At 47.8% G+C, this 23,378-nt stretch overlaps 2 long non-coding RNA genes and 1 pseudogene across 6 annotated transcripts in view; 2 read left to right on the top strand and 1 right to left on the bottom strand.

Annotated features, from left to right (window-relative positions):
- The window catches only part of LOC145723890 (uncharacterized), a 1,084,435-nt gene that overhangs the window by 99,497 nt on the left and 961,560 nt on the right, over positions 1-23,378 (top strand). The gene's annotated exons all lie outside the window — the stretch shown is intronic.
- Positions 1-23,378, bottom strand: part of LOC115937135 (uncharacterized) — a 55,675-nt gene that overhangs the window by 8,685 nt on the left and 23,612 nt on the right. Inside the window, exon 1 of one of the 3 annotated variants that reach the window (XR_014149269.1) lies at positions 2,819-5,319. The exons of the other annotated variants lie outside the window; for them this stretch is intronic. This is a non-coding gene — a long non-coding RNA (uncharacterized LOC115937135). Of the gene's footprint in view, positions 1-2,818; positions 5,320-23,378 lie in introns of those variants that run through there. 3 annotated transcript variants of the gene reach the window in all.
- LOC102728792 (guanine nucleotide-binding protein G(I)/G(S)/G(O) subunit gamma-10 pseudogene) lies at positions 7,877-9,764 on the top strand (annotated as a pseudogene).

The raw sequence follows: 23,378 nt of genomic DNA, 5'->3' as shown, positions 1-23,378 counted from the left end.
CTGCATGCTGAGATGGGGACTTTGCTCTGGGGATACCAAATGAAGATATTTTTGGTAAGCACTTACTCTGATGAACTCATTTAATTTTCACAATAACCACATGGGAGAGGTCCTATTTTTACCTTCATTACACAGGAGAATCTCAAGTAGGTTAAGGGACAGGCTTAAAATCACACAGCTAATAAGCGGCAGGTTTGGGGGTTGCTTCAAGGCTGCCCTTGTCTTGGCCCTGGGCTCTTCAGTTTGATGCCATGGACCTGCCCTGGGGAGGGGGGCTTGCCGTCCAGTGGGGTCTGTGAGACCTCTGAAGAATCCTAGCAGAGTCAGACAGTCCTGACTTATGGCCAAGGGAGGGAGGGATGGTGGGGTCGAGGCCATGGGGGACTTTGGCGAGGGAAACAGCCATTCTTAAGGCCCTGCTCCTCAACTCCCTCGTGCTCCCCTGGGAGCACACTCATATCCTGTGTCCTTGCCCCCTCCCTCCCCAGACATGATCTCACTCCTTCTCACCCCTAGAGGCCCCAGAAAAGAGACTATTGTTTCCTCCCACACACGAGAACTTGGAGACCCACAAGGCCCCTCTCCCCTTTAGGGCAGCCCCAGTTCCCTGCAGTGCAGGGATGGGCGGCTCTCAGTACCCCCATGCTCCTCAGCCCCTCCCCAATTTCTCCCATAAGCTCTTTGCCTTCAAGCCGTATCTTTTGTACTTTCTTGCTTTTGAGAAGGATATGCAGGAGGAATCCTAGGGGAAGAGCCCTGCCGGGAGGCTTTCTGCCTTCCCTCCCTGGTAACCTCTGCTCTGTGGAGAGGCGAGGGGCAGTGCGGGGCAGAGTGGGACCACGGCAGCTGGTGTCAGGAGGTCCAAGCTAGTGTCTGGCTGCCTTAATCTCCCAGCGGCCAGTCACTTCAACTCTCAGCATCCTCACCCTAGAAAATCAGGGTGCTTGGGAGGATTAAATGGGAAATCGCTGTGGGAGCTCGCTGCCAGCTCTTTGGCTTCCCCTCCAGCTCTCGGCTTACTCGCATCTTGCCCACCCTTCAAATCTCGCCTCAAGCCCCCCACCTCCAGGAAGACCTCCCTAAGTACGCCAGTCTGGCCCGAGTCTTTGGCCTGAAGGGGTCATCATCCATACTTGGTGATCTACTGCATGTTCCTGCAGCTCTAGAAAGACACGTGAACGGCAGGACCACGTGTTGGAATCCGCCATGCTGCCCGCCCCGACTCCGGCACAGAGCCAGACCCAGCACAAGCTCGAGCTTGCTCTACTGCAGAACTTCTGTGTCTTAGGACTTCTCATCTTCCGACTGTTTTTACCAGGGTGGCCAGATTTGAGGTTCTCTTAACCCCGTGTGGGCAGTGGGGGGCGGTTCTGGGGGGAGATTTTTGTTATCCTCCCTATCCTGGTAAGGGCAGTGAGGCCAAAAAAGCCCAAGAGCCAGCCGAGGTCACAGGATTGGGTGGTTGATTGCAGAGTCAGGGTTCAAACCCGAGTTCTGAGGCTTCCTATACCCCCTAGGCACCACAGTTGCTCGGGGCCTGAATCAAGCCAAACCAGGCACCAGAAGTGTGTGCATTTGCAGCTCATATGACCTCTGGAGTGGGCTTTAGCTTTTTCTTTGCTTCCCCCCGCTCCCTCCTTCCGGCATTCCTCCCAGAAGTCGACCCCCCCAGAGAGCCAGCCCAGGCCAGGGCAAGGCCTAGAGCGGGAGGAACCCTAGACCGGCCCCCCCCGACACCGCATGCGGATCTTCGCTCTCGCAGCACCAACAATCCGGGTTCTGAAGAGCCCCGGAGGCCAGGAGAGGGTTTTAAATAGCCAGTGACAAGCCCATTTGTGAGGCCTGGTTTAAATTAGTTGTCAGTGTCTGATTGAATCAGGTTTAATTGTTGGTTGGTGCTGAAGTGATGAACGAGGTGTGGCTTTAAATAGGAACGTGCGTTTCAGCCTCGCCCTGGGCAGGAACTGTGAGCGCAGATCTGCTCTCCTCTTCAGCTCAGTGCACTGAGCTGGGCTGGCCTGGGCTGCTTCCCCTGTTCGCCAGGGGTTTATTATTCCAGCAGAGAAACCCAAAAAGAGCCTGACGGGGGCTCTGGGAGACAAAGTCTTGATGATTCGATCAAACAACCCATCAGTCACTTTTCTCACGGCCCTTTGACTGGGCCTGCTTATTTCCATCTGTGCCTTGCAGCTGTCCCCAGACCTGTCTTCCCAGAGTCACAGAGGGAGAGGGGGGCTCTGTGCCTGGGAGCCGGGAGCCTGCATTCAGGCCTCCCTCTGCCCTTCTGAGCTCTTGGAGCCTGCTTCCTCATCTGTAACCTAAGATGAAGCTTGCCCCAGCCACCTCCTGCCAGGAGTTGTTGTGGGATCAAGGGGCTCCTGTGGAAAAGGAGCCCTGAAAACTGTCATCTGTGCTGGTGCTGCTGGGGAATCCGAGCCCCCGCGCCCCGTCTGGCCCTGGGCTGCCAAGCTTGGCGGGGGGGTGGTCAGATGCGGATATGTAGGTGGGGAGAGGGAACCTCAGTTTGCCCCTGTGGCCCAAGGGCTCTTCCCGCCCATGGGGCACCACCGACTCAGTGCCTTGGTGACTTTTCTCATGGTTGCTGGGCCTTTCCAGTTCTTTGGACCAACGTAGGAGTCCCCATGCACCCCACCCCCTTGCCTGGGGCCGGCCTGGCATCCTCACCTGGCTGGACCTTTCACCCTAAGCCTCCCCTAATTTCCACCTGGAGCCGAGTGTAGCAGTTACAAGAGAGGGCAAGAGAAGCCTCACAGGGCCAGGGTCCCAGCGGCCGGGACCCTTGGGAGGGCACCCATACCAGACCCACAGCCACACCAGTCCGAGGGCAAGAATAGGGATGATCGAGGGTCATCGGGGCCATCTTCCCATCTCTGAAGAACAGGTATGGCCCAGGGTGGAGATCTGGATTTCCTCCCTTTGCCTGGAGTCAGACTGAGGATTTCTGGGGCCTGTGGGAGAAAGTGACAGGGAAGCAGTTTCTAACTCAACCCGGGAAAGCCTAGAGACGAGGCTTTCACAGGGAACACCAGCGGAGCTCAGACAACGCCTGGACGAAACTTCTATTGAGAGTGCTGCGGAAGGGACGCCTCCCGGGCTGGGACAGGCCCAGCGGCGCCAGAGTGGCAAGGCCACAACCTGCTTCCACAGCTTGGCCCAACTGCCTCATGGCCCCCCTGAGCCTCAGGCCCTGGGTTTGTGAAACAGGGAAGTGAGGCCTTCCTTAGAGAGGGTGGTGTGAGGATTTGGAAGTAGAAGCCCCTTGCTTGGCCCCGGGCTGGCTGGTAGGTACCACAGCACCTGGGCCTTGGACTGACGTCCTTTTCTGGAGGCGGACTCTGGAGGGGGCAGGGAGAAAGCTCGGACCTTGTTTCCTTCCGGAGCCACACGTGACAGCTGTAACTGTGCTGGGGGTGTGCTGGGAGGCCAGCAGGCACTGACAGGGCCTGGGCCACATTCCCTAGGCCCTCTTCCCACAGAGGCGCCCAGGGGGGTGGACTCGGGCCCTCTTCGCGGTGCCAAAATAAACTTGCCATGTTTCCAGCAACACAAGAGGCCTCAGCAAAGCAGCTTTTGCCAAACCCTATAAGGACGCCAGGGAAGGGAGGGGAGCCTGGAATGAGAGATGCCCCCTCCCCCACCCACCTCCCTAGCTTTCTCTTGACTCCCAGAAAACTCCATGCAGGCAAGCCCTAAAGCAAATACCGGTGGGCACTGTGGGAATCTGGGCTTTTAGGGGAAAAAGAAGGGACTGGAACTCCCATTTGTTGAATGTTGGCCATGTGCTACTTACTTTGCTTATAAAGATAGTCATGTTCATGGGCTGGGGGTACAGACAGACCTGGGTTCAAATTCTGATGCTGTCGTTTTGCTAACTGTGTGGTTCAGGCAAGGGAACAGCTTCTCTGGGCTTGTCTCTTCCTAGGTAAAATGGAGCTCATGACGTTACACTTCAGAGCGTCGTGCTGAAGATTCACTTTTAGTTAGCACCGTGCACGGCACATAAAATGCACTCAATATGTTAGTTGTCATTACTATTAGACAGTTGCTGTTACTAATTATAATAGCATTATTATTATTAATAGTATTATTTTCAAACTTCATGACAATGCCGAGAGGTAAGTGCTGTATGTAACTATTCCAAGTGTGGAAACTGAGGCTTAAGAGGGATCGAGGCCCTCTTTCAGGGCCTGACAGATAATGAGTGGCGAGCTCAGGAGTCGAGCTCGGGTCTGCCTGGTTCCAAGGCCCACATTTGTCACACCTGCATCGGAGATGGGGGCCGACTGGGTTTCCTGATACAGGTTACTCGGAGGCTTGGACGCTGGAAAGGAATAAGACCAAAGCCTGCCGGGCATCACTGTCATGGGCCAACTGCTCCCTGCACCTCATAGGCTCGGCCACCATTCAGCCGGGCCTGGCTGACCACCAAAGCCCAGGGTTGCCCTTGCCGGGCTGCAGGGCTCCTCTGTCTTCGGAGCGTCCATCGAAAGCGAGTGTCTGCACAGTTGGAGTCCAGGCTGCACAGCCGGCTTCCCATTCCTGCACGGACAGCTTGTTGGGGCTGAGCCAAAGCAGCCTGGGATTTTCATTTTGGCTCTGTTGCTCACTAGCTGGGTGACGCTGGGCTTGTTCCTTGCTCCCTCTGAGCTTCGGTTTTCTCATCTGCAATGCTAGCGCAACGGTACCAGGCCTGGGTCCCTATGAGAATTACACGAGCCAATGAACATGACAGGAAGTGTCTGGAAGGTGTTTAACCCCCTGCCCCCCAACCTCCTGCCTTTCCCTGTGTCTTGAGACAGGTGCTCCCTGGGACTCTAGGGCCCCAGGCCAGGACCTATTTTTCCTCCTTAGATATGGACTCTCTGCATGTCATCCTTAATGAAAAACGAATAACTCATGTGTTCATTTCATTAAATGCTGCCCCCACAAAAGTGTGGGCTTGTGCAATTCTCCAAAGACTGTCAACTGGAAGATATCTCAGAATTCCTCATAAATCAAAAGGTTTCATTTTGCTGCCAAGACAGTCAATTTTCTCTGCCTTGAGTCAGGCCGAGGGGCGGTGCTGGGCTGGGATCTGAGTCAAGAGACCTGCCTGCTGGTCTGGACTCTGCCGATGATCAATGCAGGATGGGAGCAAATCGCTTCTTGTCTCTGAGGCCTCAGTTTCCTCCTCTGAAAAATGGCTGGTGTGTGTGTTGGAGCAGCCTGCTAGAGGGTCTTCTATCTCCTCCTCCAGTTCTAAAATGCTGGGAACTTGATCTTTTCCTTCTCCCTCTGCTTCCCTCTACCCTCCCAGACTCCACCTCTCCAGCCCCCTTCCTGCCCTCCTCCCCTCACCCTGTCCTGTCTACCTCTCCTGTCAATCAGACCAGGTCAGCCCAGAGCAGGCACTGGAGGAAAAACGTCTATGCATTCCTGGCAGACGACAATCTTCTAATGCCCTTATTGCAAAAGCAGCCCTTCTTTGGGGTGAAAAGAAGGGCAGCCAAAATCTGCATTCGTTTCTATTATGGGGTCCAGAAAGGGGGGGCATTCACTCTTGGAGCTAAGGGTGGATACATTTAGAAGTAAGAGATGGCCCCTGCTCTGGTTTTGGGAAGGAGTCCTGGGCCAGCCCCAGGGGGCTTTGTGGTTGCCTGGTGGAGCAGGTTCCAGGCCACCCAGAGGGGTCTGTGGCCTGCAGGGGAGTGGGGTGGAGAGTACACAGGGCAAAGGGCCCCAAGGGAATTCAGCCTCCTAAGAACTGCAGTCTGAGCTGGTCTCTTGGGGAGGAGAGAGGAGAATAGCGAACGTGTTTGGGTTTCTTCACCACTGGGTCCATCTGACTGACAGAGGGAGATAGAAACAGAGGACTAGAAAGATTGCCCAGTGAAGGGGTTGGGAGGGAGAGGAAGAGCCAGAGAGAGGGGGAGGGGACAACAGAGAAGCAAAGAAGGGAAAGAGGAAGAGAGAAAAGAGAGAAGGGAAGGGGGGAGGAAAGCAGGCAAGAAGGAAGGAAAAAGGAAGGAAAGAGAACGAGAAAGGAAAATGTTCCCCAAACCGTGTCATCTGAGTGCTCACCCTCTAAGACTGAGGGTGCGGAGCAGGCATGTGGAGGAACCAGCCCCTTTCGGGGGCAACTTTCCCACCATCCCCGTCCTGGGGCCCCGCTGTGCCCATCCCTTCATGGCCTCACCTGCAAAGGCCAGTTCTGAGCTTCCTCAGTGCACCTCTCTGGGAGTCCTATTTACCCCAAACACAAAGTGAGTAATTGCCCCCGGGCCCTGCAAGGAAGTAGAAGGCCCTGTGTGGCTGGCAAGTCCTAGCAGCATAATTAGATGGGCACATAAATGAGGATTCAAAATACAGCACGCACTGTCCCACTCACTAAATACACTTTTGTCTGTTTTTACCATGCTAGCACATTTGCACGTAAAAACCCACTCTATTCCCCATGTTTGGCTTTAAAAATCTCTCCACTCGTTCTGAAAATAAAATCCCCTCAAAGACCTGCAAGTATTAAGAGCTCTATCTGCTCTTTCAAGGACTTTTAACTGGGTATCTACAGTGTGCCGGGCACTCTGCTCTTATGGGGTCAACCATAAAAACTCAGGCCTTGCCCTCAAGGGGCACACTTCCTGTTGGGTAAACACACATAAATAATTTATTAGAATATATCATTATTAGTGGAATAATAAGAATGTTGGCAATTGTTAGCTAGGAAAAACAAAACAAGACAAATCAGCTGTGCCAGGCGACTGTTACAGGTCATCTGTAATGTGGGCCCCCGGCTTCCGGCAGGAGGTGTCCTGCTCTCTGGCCCCCACCCGGAGATAGATGACTTGTTTGGCTAGAGCGCAATGATTCAGAACTGGCCTCTACTTTTCAAAAGAAAATATTCTTTTTTAAATGCATAAAACTTATTAAGAGTTTAAAGAGTACCTGTAAAGCAAATATCTACGTAACCACCCATGAGATCAAGAAATAGACTAGAACATCTCCAGTACCTGTGAAGTGCTCCCCCACTCCACACCTCTCCCGATCAAATCTCCCTCCCTTTTCCACAGAGGTGACATGATCCTGACTTTTCTGGTCATCGTTACCTTCTTTCCTTTATGGTTTTACCCTCTGTGTACGCACCCTGAAAATATTAGGGTTAAATGTAGGAGACAAAGTGGTTGGGTGATAGCAATTTCATACAGTTTAAGCTAGTTGTATAGTTGATCTTTAGGCTTGGGAAGTAAGTACTTACTGTATGCATTCTTTTTTTTTAATTGAGATATAATTGACTTTGTGTAGCCCGCCGTGCTGCCCTCTTCTAGGATGCAATCATAATAAATCCTTTCGTTTCATTTGCCTCTCCAAGTGCAATGTCCGTGCATGTTGGAGTGATCAGTAAAGACCCCACAAGGGTCTTACTCCTCCTTTTAACACATTTCCCCACCACTCTTTTTTTTTAAATTCATTGGTTTTTTTTTAATGACTCATTCTTAAACTTTTCATTTTATTTTATTTATTTTCTAAGATTTTATTTATTTATTTGACAAAGAGAGAGCACAAGCAGGGGGAGCGGCAGGCAGAGGGAGAGGGAGAAGCAGGCTCCCTGCTGAGCAAGGAGCCCAACCCAGGGCTCGATCCCAGGACCCTGGGATCATGACCTGAGCTGGAGGCCGACGCTTAACCAACTGAGCCACCCAGGCGCCCCCTACCACTTCTTTTTTCCAGCATCATTTTTTTAAAGTCTGTTTCTTTTTCCCCACTGCTCTGTAATCCAACTTCTATTATATATCAAGTATCCCTATACACGTGGATCTGTTCATGGGCTCTCTATTCTATTTCTCTATGCCTGTGATCATGACACACTGTCTGAATTACTATGACTTTACGGTAAGTCATAATCCCTGGTAGGACAGTTCTGTCACTTTGTTTTTCTTCTTATTGCACTCTCATATGAATTTTACAATAAGCTTAACAAATCCTACATGCAATAATGTGTTGGGATTTTGATTAGAATGCAGTGAATCCACATATAAATTTGTGGAAAAGGACATCTTTACAATGTGACTCATCCCTTCATGAATATAGTATACCTCTGAGTTTCTTAGAGCATCCTTTAATGTCTCTCAATAAAGTTTAATAATTTTTTATAGAAGTCTAGCAAACAGGCCCTTGGAGCCCCATGCTGCAGCCAAGTCTTCTGGGGCCAACGTGAATGCCCTGCAGCGCCTGATGGAGCCGCTCCAACTGGAGGCCGGAGTGGAGAGATTCAAGGTCTTGCAGGAAGCTGCAGAGCTTCAACAGTACTGTATGCAGAATGCCTGCTGGTAGGTGTTCTGGCTGGAAGCAACACCTTCCAGGGGCCCAGATCCTGTGCTTTATCCTAAAGGCTGGGAAGAAGTTCGCTGAGGAATGCTTTTAAGCTTAAAGTGATGAATGACTGCCTCCAAGTCTCAAGAAAACACTTCTCCAGCCAAATGAGTTAGATATTTCCTGTGGCCTGGTCCTATGGCCAAAATTCTACAGAAATTGATGAGTTTCCTATTCAGATAAGGAAACTGGGTGAAGGAGGAGACTTTAAATAATAATGGCCCGATTCTTTTGGTAAAGTGCTTTTATATTTAAGACCAACAAAAATGTTGCCACCAAATACATACACCTCTTTCATAAGCAAATTACTAGTGTTTCTAGATCTGGAATATTATGTCTGTTTTATTAACTGGACACTTGCATTTTGGGAAGAGAAACATTTTTGTTAAAAACTTGAGTATTTCGGGGCACCTGGGTGGTGCAGTCCATTAAGTGTCTGACTTGATTTTGGCTCAGGTCATGATCTCATTGTCCTGGGATCCGGTTCTAAGTCAGGCTCTCTGTTCAGCAGGGAGTCTGCTTATCCCTCTCCCTCTGCTCCTACCCCCACTTGTGCTCTCTCTCTCTCAAATAAATAAATAAATCTTTATTTAAAAAAGTTGAGTATTTCATTAATTTGTTGTTCCTAAGATTTTTATCCCATAACAAAACTTGTTCTTTTCTTGTGAATTTAACAGTTTCTAAATGAAAACAAGCAAGTATAAAATTGGGGGAAGAATAGGCTTTATTAATCAAATGATGTTCTGATTTTTCTAAATGAGAAGATTGTTTTATTTGTAACACTAAGCATGGGAGCTGTTTCTTAGTAAACTTGTTTGGAAAGATTCCTGTTGTGTTGTGTATTAGATTGCCCCATCCTGTGTATGAAGATGATTTGGTTTTTGTCTTCTTAAGTTCCTCTACTTTATAGATGTGGTTGTACTTAAAAAAACAAAAAACAAACTACATTATTTCATGTCTTTAAAAAAGATGTTTAAATTTGGTCTTCAGAACACTGCAAATGATTAAAAACAAAATAATGGAAAATACTACAACCTAAATGAATTCTTAATGTCACAAGTATTTTACTTTGATGATGTGCCTTTGATTTAATTTGGGACACTTTTAAAAGGATACTTTATTTGTGTTTGTAATAATCTTTGATGAGTTTGGAAATAAAATTTCTGCTTAATTCATCATTTTCTAAAAAAAAGTAACATTTTGTTAGACTCATTCATAAATATCTCATTTTTGTTGTGAATGTAAATGATCACTTTTTAAAATTTCATTTTCTCTTGTTTATTGTCCGTATGTTGAAAAAAACTCATTTTAGGTATGTTAATTTTATACCCAGCCATCTTGCAAAACTCTCTTACTCATCTAATAATATTAGTAGACCCTTGGATCATGATCCACATAATTATGATAATAATTTGACAATAAAACATTATTATGTTATTAGTACAAATTTAAGTTTTGTTTGTCCTTTTTTCAATCTTAGCTCTTACATTGTTTGTTTTTTTTTTCCTTTATTGAAATGGGTAGGACTTCCAGTACAATGTTGATAGAAGTGGTGACAGTGACCATCCTTGTCTTGTTCTCCATCTCAGTGGAGGCAGTGGTTGGACAAGATGATCTCTTTAAAATGTTCAGTTTTGTTTTTTTTTTAAGATTTTACTTATTTGTTTGATGGAGAGAGAGAGAGAGAGAGGAGGAACACAAGCAGGGGGAGTGGGAGAGGGAGAAGCAGGCTTCCCGCTGAGCAGGGAGCCCAATATGGGGCTCGATCCCAGGACTCTGGGATCATGATCTGAGTTGAAGGCAGATGCTTAACCAACTGAGCCACCCAGGTGCCCCAAGATGATCTCTTGAGTGCCTTCCAACCCAAAGATCTTGATTTTCCTCATGATCACGTTCTTTCTGGATAAGGCAACTACTCAGCCTTCTGGAGTCTTTCTCCTGGTCCAGAGTAAGAGTCATGATTTGTATCCAGACCTTTAACAGTTGCATATGTCCAGCCTGAATCTAGAAGATCCTAGAGTTTGATCTCTTATTCTTCAACATGTCATACTTATTGAAGTCATTTCCTCCCAAAAGTCAGTTCCTCCCCAAACTCTCAAACCATTTCTGGCACATTTTGAATCATGATTAATATTAAAAAAAAAAAAAAAAAAGCTGTTACGGATGAGAGGTTGGCTATGCGTTCTTCCTTTTTTAAAACTCAACCTGTTCCCCTTCAAGGAGGGAGAGGAGGATAGTGACTTTGCTCCCCAGTCTAAACCCCGCCTGAAAGACCAGTCATGCTGTGCTGTGCTGTCTTCTCTGGGATGTCTAAGCTGCATCCAGTGGTGAGAACACCAGGTACAACACTACTGGACTCACCTGATTAGCCCTCTTTCACCAGAAATGCCTCATATTCTACTTTTACAAAGGTGATAAATAGCTATTGGAAGAAGGTTTGCAAAATAAACATTGAGGCTCGTGTTCAGTATGTTGTTCTATCTTCCTTGTACAGGAAGGAGGCACAGAATATAGTAGACCTTTAAACAATGTGGGGGTTAGGGGTGCCAATCCCCCATGCAGTCAAAAATTCAAAAACAACTTTTGACGACTCAAAACTTAACTACCAATAGCTTACTATTGACTGTTAGCCTTACTGGTAACATAAACAGTCAATTAACACATTTTGTATGCTATATGTAATATGCACTGCATTTTTACAATAAAGTAAGCTAGAGAAAAGAAAATGTTATTAAGAAAATCCTAAGATGGGGTACCTGGGTGGCTCAGTCAGTTAGGTGCCTGCCTTTGGCTCGGGTCATGATCCCAGGTCCCTGCTCAGTGGGGAGTCTGCTTCTCCCTCTGCCTCTCCCCTCACTCCTGCTCACTCTCTCTCTCAAATAAGTAAATAAAATAAAATAAAATAAAATCATAAGAGAAAATACATTTACAGTACCATATTATAAAAAGTCCACATATAAGTGGACCCATGCAGTTCAACCCCTGTTGTTCAAGGGTCAACTGTGCATTTCTTTTGAAATTTAATATCAGCATAGTTGGTTTCTCCTCTTGAACTGTTAGGTTTCTGCAATGGGGTTAACACTTTCAGATGAGTTTTCATATCCTGGAAATCTTGTTGTTCTGCGGTTTCTTGTCCACTGAAGCAATGTTTGGGGCACAAGGTGAGAGGGCGGCATATAAAATACCAGCTCAACTCATTCAGATGAGATTTTTGTCTGCATCTATAGCAAGATTCTTGGATGGAATGTCGTCATCATTAAGAGAAAGGTTTTTCTAAATTCCTTTAACTCTCATCTAAGAGTTGGGTCTGCCTGACTAGTTCTGAGAAAATGAAGCAGGAACACCTGCTCCTTCTATTCTGATAGACTGTAAGAAGGACAAGAGGCTAGAGAGAGAACAGGTAGATCAGGCACCAAGGTTTTTCTCTGCTGCTACCATTCTTGCCCCCACCACCTTCCCCACACACAACCTGGCACTCGGGGAGTTTCTGAAGCATCCAGAAAAGTATGAAGGAGACAGTTAGTGTCAGGGCCAGGGGTGCCCTGATCCATGCATGTGGGGGAAGACCACAAGTCCAGGAGAAGCAGCCCCGTGATGGCATGGAAGTACAGCAGGAAGTACAGGTAGGGAAGCCTGAGACAGCACCAGGTGCCGAGAGAGAGCCAGCAGAGTGGCAGGGGACAGGCCTGGCCACTCGGGCCCTGGACCATGGGTTCCAGTGTTGCATCCCGGCATAGCACCCCAGAGAGCCAGATGGGGTCCATCCCACTGTGGTGGTCATCAGTGCACGGAGCAGGCTAGTCCAGCTTCTTGTGGAGGAGAGCAATGAGGAGCCACAGGGACTCAAGGACCCTCTCCCGGCTGCCACGAGGATCTGGTCAGAACCATTGGCCACACTGGGTTCAGGAAGCAGAGAAAGCCATCTCCCAAAGGTTGAGATTCACCCGAGTCATCCAAGTTACTTAAAAAAGATCAGTTTAGTTACTGAGTCAGATTGGAAGTTTACCAATTTAGACAAAATTTAGTTTCTACCTCCCTACCCCCAGCCCTGGGCCAGATCCCTAGTGGAACTGATAAGAAAGTGTGGATTAGTTCTAAAGAAAATAAGAAAACTACATTTTCCCCCTTACGATCACATTGTAAAGTGAGCACATGTCTCACTACACATCTTTTTTTATGAAACTGAGAATTATTTATCTCCTCGTGGTCTCTTTTTGGTTTTAGAGCTGAGTTGCTCGTTATGCTCAAAGACAGCAAATATTCTCAATTAGGCTTGGCAAGAGCACAAGTTTGGAGTCAGGCAGTCTGGAGTTTGTGGCCCAGGGCTGCATAACTTTTCGGGGTCCTCGGCACTTTTACATTTGTGGGCCCCTTCCTCCATTAAAAAAGTAAAAACTGATGCTGGTATAAAGAATACATTGATATTACATATTCAAACATTTTCTTCGAGCCAGGCTTTCTTCTTCTTCTTCTTCTTCTGATTCTAAAACATTTTCATGGGCTCCTAAAAGTATCATGGACTCCGGGTGCCATGCCTGTCACACCTGCACTTGCCCTGGGTATGCCTCTTTGTTCTTGTCTTTCTTATCTGTAAAATGGGGTTGCTGGATTACATGATGGAATGCACACAAGACCTTGGTGCATGGTGGTAACACTGATTTCTTTTCTTCATTTCCCTGGACTTGATGTTCTATTTTAGTGATCTTGCTGCATATGTGGTTTTCATTGTGAGTCACCTTCAAATTCTCTTTGGAAGTAGAGGGGGTATAACTTACAAATAAAAATTCCTTTTTACTTCCTCAGCACTTAGCACAATGCCTTGCTTTATATCCTCAATCCTTGTTTATTGATGGTGCCAGTAAATGGCTCTCTCCCTTCCCAGCCTCCACCCACCACCCTGTCCCACTCAGGCCCTGACATAATCCAAAAGCAACCTTCCTCCCTTTCTTTTTCCTCTTCTCTCTCTCTCTCAAAATTCTTCTTTCCTCGGTGGCCTGCGCTCAGCGGGCCATGAGAGTGAGGAAGGCTCCATTGAACCGGCTGATCTCCTCACAGCCCTGCTCTGTCAACGAGGAAGCCGTGGCACAGAAAGTAAGGAACTCACTCAACGGATGCTGGGACGAGGGTTTGAACCCTGGCTTCTCTGTCCGTGACATGGCGTGATGGGTGAAGCCTCCACGATTCACAGTTTTTACAGAGGACTACTTGGGGAGGTAACCTGAAAAACGCCTTTCCAGTGGTGGGGGAGGTGTCTGTAGACGCTTTGCGGGGATTTCTTCATGCTGCTCAGATCAAACGTCTAAGTCCCCTCAGGTGTGTGCTGGGCTCTATCACGTCACCTGCGCCCTGCCATTCATCAAGCTGAAAGTCTGTGCTGAAACCCCCTTCCTGAATGTTAGAGGCCGGGGATGCCGGAAGTAAGGGGGAACAATAAGGAGCCATGGAGATCAAGCTGGGGACTTAAAATGTGGTGTCCATCAAGAGGACTGAACACATTTCCTTCAGAAGCTAGACATTTGAGTGCTTTTCCTCTCCCGGCATGGAGACTTTAAGATGGTATCAGTGCATCCAGTGAGCGAGCGGGCGGGAGGCCTTAGAACAAGCAGCACCTGGCATGAATGTTGGCCCAACAGAACCCAACGCGCCACCACACACTGAGCACCTACTGTGCTGCGTGCTGGGGAGAGACACGTGAATAAAACGTCTTCCCGCTGATTCAAGAGAAGACAAGGCAAAATTTGCCCCATGACAGGATAAAATCTGTAATTAAAAAAAAGCGAGGCGTGTGAAAGTTTATTTATGTCTTATTACACAAGCTCCCCCATTCTCTGCCTCCACCCCCACTCCCAATCTGTCACATTCAGGGATCTAGGGCTCCGAGCATTAGAATGAATTAAATAGATTCAGTGGCATGATGGAGCTGGGAGGCGGAGAAAAGAAGGTGGAAGAATGAGATGTGAAGGGACAAGTTAAAAAAAGAGCGGATATTGGAAGTCAATGCACAGATCTCCCAGAGAAGAGACTGGGGGTCAGACAGACACCTGGAATGATCCAGTTGGAACATCATGTTCTTAATAATGGTGACAAAGTCTCACATTTCCTGAATGCATCCACTGCCAGGCACCCTTCTAAGCCTTTTCCACATATTAGCACACGTCGTCTTCCCAATTACTTTGGGAGGTAGCTTCTATCGCAAACCCCATATTACTGATGAGAAGCCGGAGAGGGCCAGTGACTTGAGTGAGTCATGCCACCAAGAGGCGGCCTCCCACCTGAGCCTGCACCGCATCCAGGGCCTCTGCACAGGTTCCTGTGGGACTGTGGGACAGGTGAGGTCTGGGAGGGCTGTGTGTTAGTGCCCCGGCCCAGAAGGGTTTAGAGCAGAAAGTGGGGAGTGGGACCGCACCCTGGCTCACCGCTGCTGACCCTGTGGCCTTGGGCGAGCTCCTCGCCCTTTTCGTGTCTCCGGTTCCTGGTACATTAAATGAAGATCAGTGATGATGTGGTGGAGGCACACTTCATAGGGTGGTTGAGATGGTTGAGTGAGATTCCGCACAAAAGGAGTTTAGCACAGTGCCTGGCCCGAGTGCTCGGTGAATGGCAGGCGTCCCCGAGACTACACTTCACTTCCTAGGAGAGCTCCCACCATCCCATTGGGCTTTGTGGACCCGCTGCGGACTCCTGGTCACTCAGCACCGGTGTCCAGAGGCCAGCCTTCCTCACTCACACAGCTCTGCCACAACTCACAGTGGGACCACAGAGAGACAAAGGACTGATGATGAGCAGCCCTGCCCGTGGAGCCTGGCCCCAAACCCATGGCCATATTGGGAAATGGGGATGACTGCACCTCAGACATGGATGGCCTGTGACAGGCCACGGGGATGCTGGAGGACACTGGCTGGTTCCTACCTCTGAGGCTCTCCCACAAGAACCAGTTAGTGGACGAGGCAGGATTTCCCCAGTGCCCCACAAGTCCTGAACTCAGAGAGCAGGTGTGAACCGAGCAGAGAGGGAGAAGGCCATGGGGCAGCACAAAGTGACGTGTGTGTGTGTGAGATAGAGAGAGAGAGAAAGAGAGAGAGAGATGCGACTTGGCTACCCCAAGGGCTTTGGCCGATGTCCACGCTTTTGACCAGCATGTACAATTTTCTTTCTCCTTTTTGTAAGGGGCAACACTGTGGCCATAGGTGAGGCACAGGCAAGCAGGAGGGCCTCCTTCCCGGGGCTGCTCTGGGTTGGGCTGACACTGCAGTTTGACCATGCAGGGCTCACACTGCGGTATGACCAATAAACGGGCCAATAAAAAGAAGCCCTTCAGAGATGTGCTCATGCAGATGATTCTATCCCACCTGTCAACGAGGGAGGCCTGGCAACCATCTGTTAGATTCTTTATCCCCACCCCTCCCCTTTCATTTTTAACCACAGATTTTCACAGTTTGCATTACTTATTTAAATCTGTTATTTAGAAAAACATGTATTGCTAAGTAAGGTGATGGCAGGTTTTGTCCATTGAAGCCTGTTCTTTCCATTCTCCGTGGCCGGCTGTGGCCCCATGGGAGACCCTCATATGCAAGCCTGCCTGTCCTCTGACCAGGCTGGATTTAAGATTCAGGATTTAGGACACGATGCTCTGTACTTGAGTTGGGGGAGGGGCACACAGAGCCAGAATTACAGCCTTGGGGCTTTGTGCTGACTCTCCTGGTCCCTTACTGTGAAATTTAATGGGACACGACCTTAAGACTAACAATGAGCCCTGGGTTTCTTGATCCCTATCATAGGGGTTGTGGATCGCTACTTTAACCCAGGGATGACACTGCATGTTTAAATTCAATGCTCTTCAAGTCATGCGGCACAGCCAGGCCATGATTCAGTTATTCAGCACCGACTGCATACCAGACACTGGGTGCCAGGCATCAGCGCTATCTTGGGGTGAGAGACGAAGTCCCTATTTTCATGGAACTGATACTTCAGTGGGGGAGAGACAGACCAGAAAACCCAGTAAGGACAAGTGTTGTAAAAGAAACAAATGGGACCAAATAGAGAAAGAAGAGTGAGAAGGACCTCTGGGCAAGGAGAGCCCCTAGTGATGTGGGAGTTGGGACCCAGAGGATGGGAGGCAGGAACAGTCCTGCTCACAGAGGGAAAGTGGGCCCAGAGTCACCGAGGTACAAAAAGCCTGACATATTTGAAGGGCAGGAGAATAATCTGGCCCTGGGGCTCCTTCCCACGCCCTAACCTCAAGACGTTGGATCTCCTCCCGGCCATCTCTGTCTTCGGAGCTCCTCAGGAGTGGGAAGGACCAGACGCTGTGCTTCTGTCATTCCCGCAGAGCACCTCGGGGGGCCTGGCCTCCCTGCTTACCCTGTGGGTCCAGGCACTGCTGTGCCTGCACCTAGCCAGAGGCCCAGAGGAGATCTGAAACCTCTTCTCCCCAACACGGGCTTGTATCCTGCCCTGCTCCACCCCGCCCCACCGCAGCCACCAGCTGGAGGGCCCTACCCTCTTCTTGAGTCTCCAATCCCTCCCCTACAGCCTCATCACCCTGCTTCGCTTTTGCTGTGGCCACAGAACACCATTCAATGCTCCTGTCCAAACCTTCAGCCTTCTGCACACTGCCAGGAGGACGCTACTACCCACGGGCCTTTCCTCCTGGAGACATCTGATCGTTTCTTCAAGGTCTCTTCAAATGCCACTCCCTTCCACCACCCCCCCCCACCCCCAGATGCCTTTCTCCCTCCTCCCCCTATATTCTTGGTGCTTCACTATAACACTTGCCCATGCCTAGTACCTGATGCGGAGGAGATTATCAATAAAGGTCTGTTGAATGAATACCTCATGAGGCCCTTAGAATAATAACCTCCTTCATTTATTCAGCATTTACCAAAGCTCTTTCAAAACTGTCCCATTCTCTGCTCACAACACTCTATAAGAGCAGGTGATGACCCACAGCACAGGTAGGGAAGTGGAGAAAAGTTATCTGACTAACTCTAGATCACACACAAATTGGTGGCAGGGCTGGGACCCAGGCCTGATGTCCTTACCCCTAGTCCAGAGCTCTTCAGCAGCCTCAGAGCACCCAAAGCCTGGAGCCAGAGAAACCGAAAATTTCTCATGATAAACATTGAAATACTGGTTGAATGTACACAGTGCAGCCCAGTTATGATACAAACTTTTTAAAAAGTGTCTTAAGATATGAGCTAATACAGCCTCTCAAGCATTCATGCAAGAAGCATTTATTGAGCACCTATTGTATACTGGGCTCTGTACTCTGGGAGACACCAAGGAATCACAAGTCTCTCCTTCATAGCATTTACAATTGTTCAGGGGAAAGGACCCAGAGTGACACAACAAATTGAGGATGGAAGTCAGTATAAGGTGATACACAATCAGATAGGTACAGAATCTCTGGATAACACCAGGTTATTCCAGAAAGGCCCTTGGAGAAGGCTCTAGGAGGTCATTCCCATGAGAGGTGAGGAGTGAGAGTGGAGAGGAAGAGTGGAATGAAGAGCAGGGACAGAAAGGCACAGTGGAAATAAGGGCAGCCCAGGGACTGGCTGGAACGAGGAGCTTCATGGGGACACCTGTGGGAGTGTTGCTTCTGGGAACCAGAAGAGAATCTTGAGATGGTTTTCCTGGATGTCCTTTCCATGAGCATTTCTCTGCTTCAGTTGCCAGAAGCAGTTTTAAGGAAAACCAACTCAATCTCTGCACAGAATAGATGCCTTGTTCCAGGGGATTCTAAGAGGGTAGTATCTATCTTCTAATTCTACTTAGCTCAGCTCAGCTCAGTTCAACTCTACTCAACTCAGCTCTACTCAATTCAACTCAGCTCAACTCAGCTCAGCTCAACTCACCTCAACTCCACTTAACTCAGCTCCACTCAATTCAGCTCAGCTCAACTCAACTCAGCTCAGCTCAGCTCCACTCAACTCAGCTCCACTTAATTCAGCTCAGCTCAGCTCAGCTCCACTCAATTCAGCTCAACTCAGCTCAGCTCAACTCAACTCAGCTCAGTTCAGCTCAACTCAGGTCAACTCAGCTCAGCTTAGCTCAGCTCAATTCCACTCAACTCAGCTCCACTCAGTTCAGCTCAGCTTAGCCCAGCTCAGTTTAACCTCTCTTTTCACATTACTTGCCAGTCATAGGTCAGCACTTCCTATCTTCAGCTGCCACAGACAAAACTGGTAATGTAGGTAAGACACACAAATAGAGAAAATTTCTTTCTCTTTTCTGTCCCAACCTCAATCATGACACATCATGCCCTTTTACCCCTCCCTTCTCCCCTCCCAATCTCTCCTAATAAGAAGCAAGAGCCCAGCTCCATTTGTAAATGTGGGCCCTGGGGGTGGCTGGCAGTCTCCAGCCATTATGGGAAAGCCCCTGGAGGACACAGTCCAGCTAAGAGTGTGACTCCTCTTCTCCCCTTGCAAATGGAGCCCATGGTGAAATGGGCAGGAGGACAGAAAGTCATTGGCTTATAGTGACCCCACCTGACCTGAGGTCCAGCACATTGAGGTTGTGCTGGAACCCTAGTGAGGCTCCAGAGTGTCCCTAGGTTGGCTTTAAAGGTTATAAGAAGGTTCCTGCTTTCCCATGCAAAATGTGAGTTGCATGGGAAAGCAGTTTTGGTGGGGCACTTCTCTATTCCTTCACTCAGAGCCAGGCATCAGGGCTGGTTGGGCAGTAGGCAGGGCTCTACATCCTTTCATTTTGTTCTTGAGCAGCGCTAATGCATTTTAACAACTCTTTAACCTCAAAGACCTGTGGGTCGCTGTGGAGCAGATCACATGCATCTCTGGCTGAGCCCACTGGCCTTATCAAAATGTCCTTGAGCTGTTGTTGTTCATGCCCTATAGAGGCCATCAAGTGAAAAGTCAGATAGTCCCACATTGCTCCTCATGGGTCAACACAGGAGACAGTCACTGATGAAAACATCTATTGTATTCCAACAGATTTCTTGGGGAAAGTTTCCTTGTCTTTTTCATAACTTCTCTCAAGGTTTGATATCCCTTGATCAGCTCTAACCTGAATTTAATCTCCTTCTACAATATAAACCAGTTCTTTTGGTCTGATCCTCAGAGACTGCCCATTGAGGAAGAAACTCCAGGCTCTGCACCATTATACTGGGAGCGGGATGGCCAGGAAAAAGAAACAAAAGAAGAGGGGAAATTCCTACAGCCATTTCAAAACAAGAGGAATTGTGGTAGATGCTACAGTAACTGATCGCTACTGTTTATTGAGCACTCCCTCTGTGTAGGCACCTTTTATGGACTTTACAACCATCCCATTTGAGCATCACATGGAGGCTTCATTAGCTATCCTACAAATGAGGAAACTAGAGCCTCAGAGATGAAATCACTTGCCTGATGTCATAGTAGTCGAGGGCAAAGCTTGTATCTAAGTAAAGGCTTATGATTTCAACCTTATAATATTCATGAATTAAAGAAAACATTTGTGGAGTATCTACTACATGCCGGGCACTGTTGTAGGCATTGAGAACATGGACAAATACAAATACAGACAAATATCTCTGCCTCACCCATTTCAGAGACATTCACAGAATCACAGCTGCAATGGAGATATAACTAATTGGTACAGATGAGTGAGAGAGGCCCAAAGACACTGAGGGGCATGCTCTTGGTCACTTAGGATGTCTAAAGGAAGAACCAGGTGTCCTGACTCTTGCCCTCTCCTTGCTATTTCCCTCATCTTTGGAAGTGAACTTTTACCAGACACTCATAAGGCCTTTGATTTCTTGGATTCCTTGCCTGGGAAGTCCTCCTCCATGCTTTGGAGGGCTTTCCCTTGCCCAGGACCTCTAGGCTTAAGGCCTGGGGACCCTGGTGGGTCAGCCCCTAGTGTGCAGAGCTGTCCAGGTGCCTGCTGCTTGCAGAGGGCTATGCTCCTTGTCCTAGACCTTCATCTTTTGGAAGTACATAAATGCATGGCATTAATTTTTTTTAATGCATGGTATTTATGAGTTTTTTCCCCCCCGGGGCCACACCATGTTCTGAAATGTGAACACGGCAAGCAGGATGGATACATTTTTAGATCAGTAAGTACAACCAGATGTGTGGATGGGGCTGAAGAAACACAGCAAACTTTTGTGAGGTATGCAGAGCCCTTAGAATGTGGCCTGTTTCTCTCGTCTCGTCTCTGGGGAAATGAGTTCATGACTGGCAAAAAATGCACAGGTCTGAGTGCTCTCCAAATGAGTACCAGCTTCATGTACATACCCCTCGCCAGGCAGGGGGCCTGGTCCTGCATTCGTCCACCTAGCTCTCCGTGATAGCAGATAATAGCCAGGTGCCTGACACAGTTCTCTCTCATCTCAATCCAACGCACACAACCATGAAACTGATGAGGAAAATGCAGGTCAGTTTGGCTCAGTAACTTGGCCAGAGTCACACAGGTAGGCAGCAGGCAGGGCTGAGATTCACAGCAGGATGACTGGACTCCAAAGTCCATTTTCCTCAGACCACCACATCATCTCTCTAGACCAGTCTCTCGCCCCCAGGAGTGCACTGGCGAGGGGTGGGAGACCTGCAGGGCTCCAGCAAGCTGGGGAGGCTCCATCCCAGGTAACAGACAATGGGAAATCCAACAGTGCCTGGCAGTGTTGGGGCAGGCAGTGATAAGGACACAGGGGTTAAAAAGAAGTCAGCCCTGAGGAATTCAAAACCAACAGTGAGGCAAGACACAGGTGCATCTGTAAGTTGTGAATGGCACATTTCAATACACAACCACGCTTCACTCTGCTTTTGGGGGAAGCACTTAAAGCGAGTGCTTTAAGAGTTCCGAACTGTGACCTAGAGTGATGTAGGAAGCATTCCAGGTGGAGGGATTTAAGCCGCATCTTGAAGGACAGGAGGAATTTGGGAGAGGGAGAAGGGTGTGGAAAGTATAAGAGGCTGAGAGTGTGTAAAAAGGCATCAGCACAGAAGGGGATTAAAGCAGTAGGACTGGGGAGATGAGAAATTAGATGTATTAGGCACTGACTGTGTGCCACGAACTGTGCTGGGGGGCTTATATGTATTAGCTCATTTATTTAAGTCAATTATATTTAGTTTTAATTTACGTGTAAGAAAATGCATACATTTTAAGTGTACAGCATAGCCTCAGTGACCTGTGCAATAATATCAAACAGGTTTGTGTCCATGAAATTGGAATTCCAGAAAGACAGAAGAGAGGAGGAAACAGAAAAAAAAAATGTTTGAAGAAATTATGGCCATATTTTCCCTCCAAATTTGATGAGAACTATAAATGTACAAATCCAAACGTGTTATACAATATGATTGAGTTTCTGAAAAACAGTGACAAAAGAGAACATCTTTAAAGCACCCAGAGAAAAAAGACACATTTTGTACAAAGGAACAGAGAAAATTAATCACAGACTTATTATTAGAAACTATGCACTCCAGAAGACAGTGGAATGCATCTTAAAATGTTGAAAGAAAAAAAAATGTCAACCCAGAATTTTAAATCTAGCAAAAATATAATTCAAAAATGAAGGTGAAATGATGACTTTTTCAGACAGATGAAAAGATGAGGGCATTTGTTGCCAGTAGGCCTGAACTTAAAAAATATTGCAGTTCTTCAGGCAGGAGGAAAATGGTGCCAAATGGAAACTTGGATCAACACAAAGGACTGGAGAGACCAGGAAATGGTAAATATGTGGATAAAAATAAAAGATCTTTTTTTCCCCTCATTTAAAATTTTTGCAAAAAAAATAATGATTTAAAGCAAAAGAATGTACTCTGGTGTTAATAACACATGCAGCAGTAAAATGTATGACAACAATAGTACAAAGAACAGAGGGAAAATGCAAGTATGCGAGGTTGGGAGGTTCTGATATTATACGTGAAGTAGTATAATATTATTTGAAGGTAGGTTGTGATATATTTATTTTAAGCCCTAGAGAAACTACTAAAAAAATAAAACAAAGTGATACAGTTAGCAAGTCAATAATGGAGATAAAGTGGAATACTAAAAATTGCACAATTAATGCAAAAGAAGACAAAAAGAATAAAAAGGGAACAAAGAACAGATGGGACAAATAGAAAATAAGTAGCAAGATGGCAGATATAAACCTGATTATCAATACTTACATTAAATGTAAATGATCTAAACTTTCTCTTGATGAGCAGATAGGTTTCAGAAACAGACTCCCTCCCCTTCAGGTGGCTCAGGAAAGGGGGTTTAGTGCAAGGATCTAGGCAGAAGGGATGGTGACCACTAGAACGGGAGGCTTGACTCAACTGGCTCTTGTGGGAGCTGGGACCTGAGACGGGCAATCTATCCGGAGCTAAGGCCATACTCCATTTTTTCCAGGAACTAGGGCCTCTAGCTATTGTTGTTGCCTGAGTGTCTGCTCCCCTGGCTCTTTCAGGCCCTCAGCCCACATGTGACCGTCATGGTAAGCACACGCTTCTCTCCCCTTTCTGCACCACAACCTTCTGCTTTGGTTCCCATTTCCAAATGTCAGTGGCCTCTCAGTTTCCCATACTTACATCCTGAAATCTTAGAATGGCCCGGATCATCTTTTTTATCAGGCCACAGCTCAGGAGAGGTAACCTCAGGTCAGAAGCCCATGCTGGTAGGTAACTGTACCTGAAATGCGAGGAGGGGCAGATTCTCATGGGAGTGGGCTATCGGATAGTGAACAAGATTGGCCTTATATTATAGAATTCACAGAAAAAATTTCCATGTGGCAATAGCCAGACTCAGACCTTGAAGGCCTGAACAGGAGCTAAAAGAACCTCAGTTCCCATTGTCCTCCTTGCCCTCTTGGAGAACTGGGCATAACAGCAAAGCATCCATAACTGACTCTCTTATTCAAGATCCTCCTTCATGTCTGATTCCAGCAGAGGAGTCTTATAATTTGCTTGGTTAAATCCTCACCTTCCTGGGGGGAGGGGACAGAAGTTTAGAGTGAAATGCTGGTCAAGACAGGTTGCAATTCCCTGCAGGTGTTGGACATGACAAACTGGCAGGTGTTTGAGTAGAAA

The sequence above is a fragment of the Leptonychotes weddellii genome, chromosome 10 (genome assembly GCF_054177405.1).
Source record: "Leptonychotes weddellii isolate Sample4059 chromosome 10, ASM5417740v2, whole genome shotgun sequence".
NCBI lineage: Eukaryota > Metazoa > Chordata > Mammalia > Carnivora > Phocidae > Leptonychotes > Leptonychotes weddellii.
This window is presented reverse-complemented; position numbering and strand designations above follow the sequence as displayed.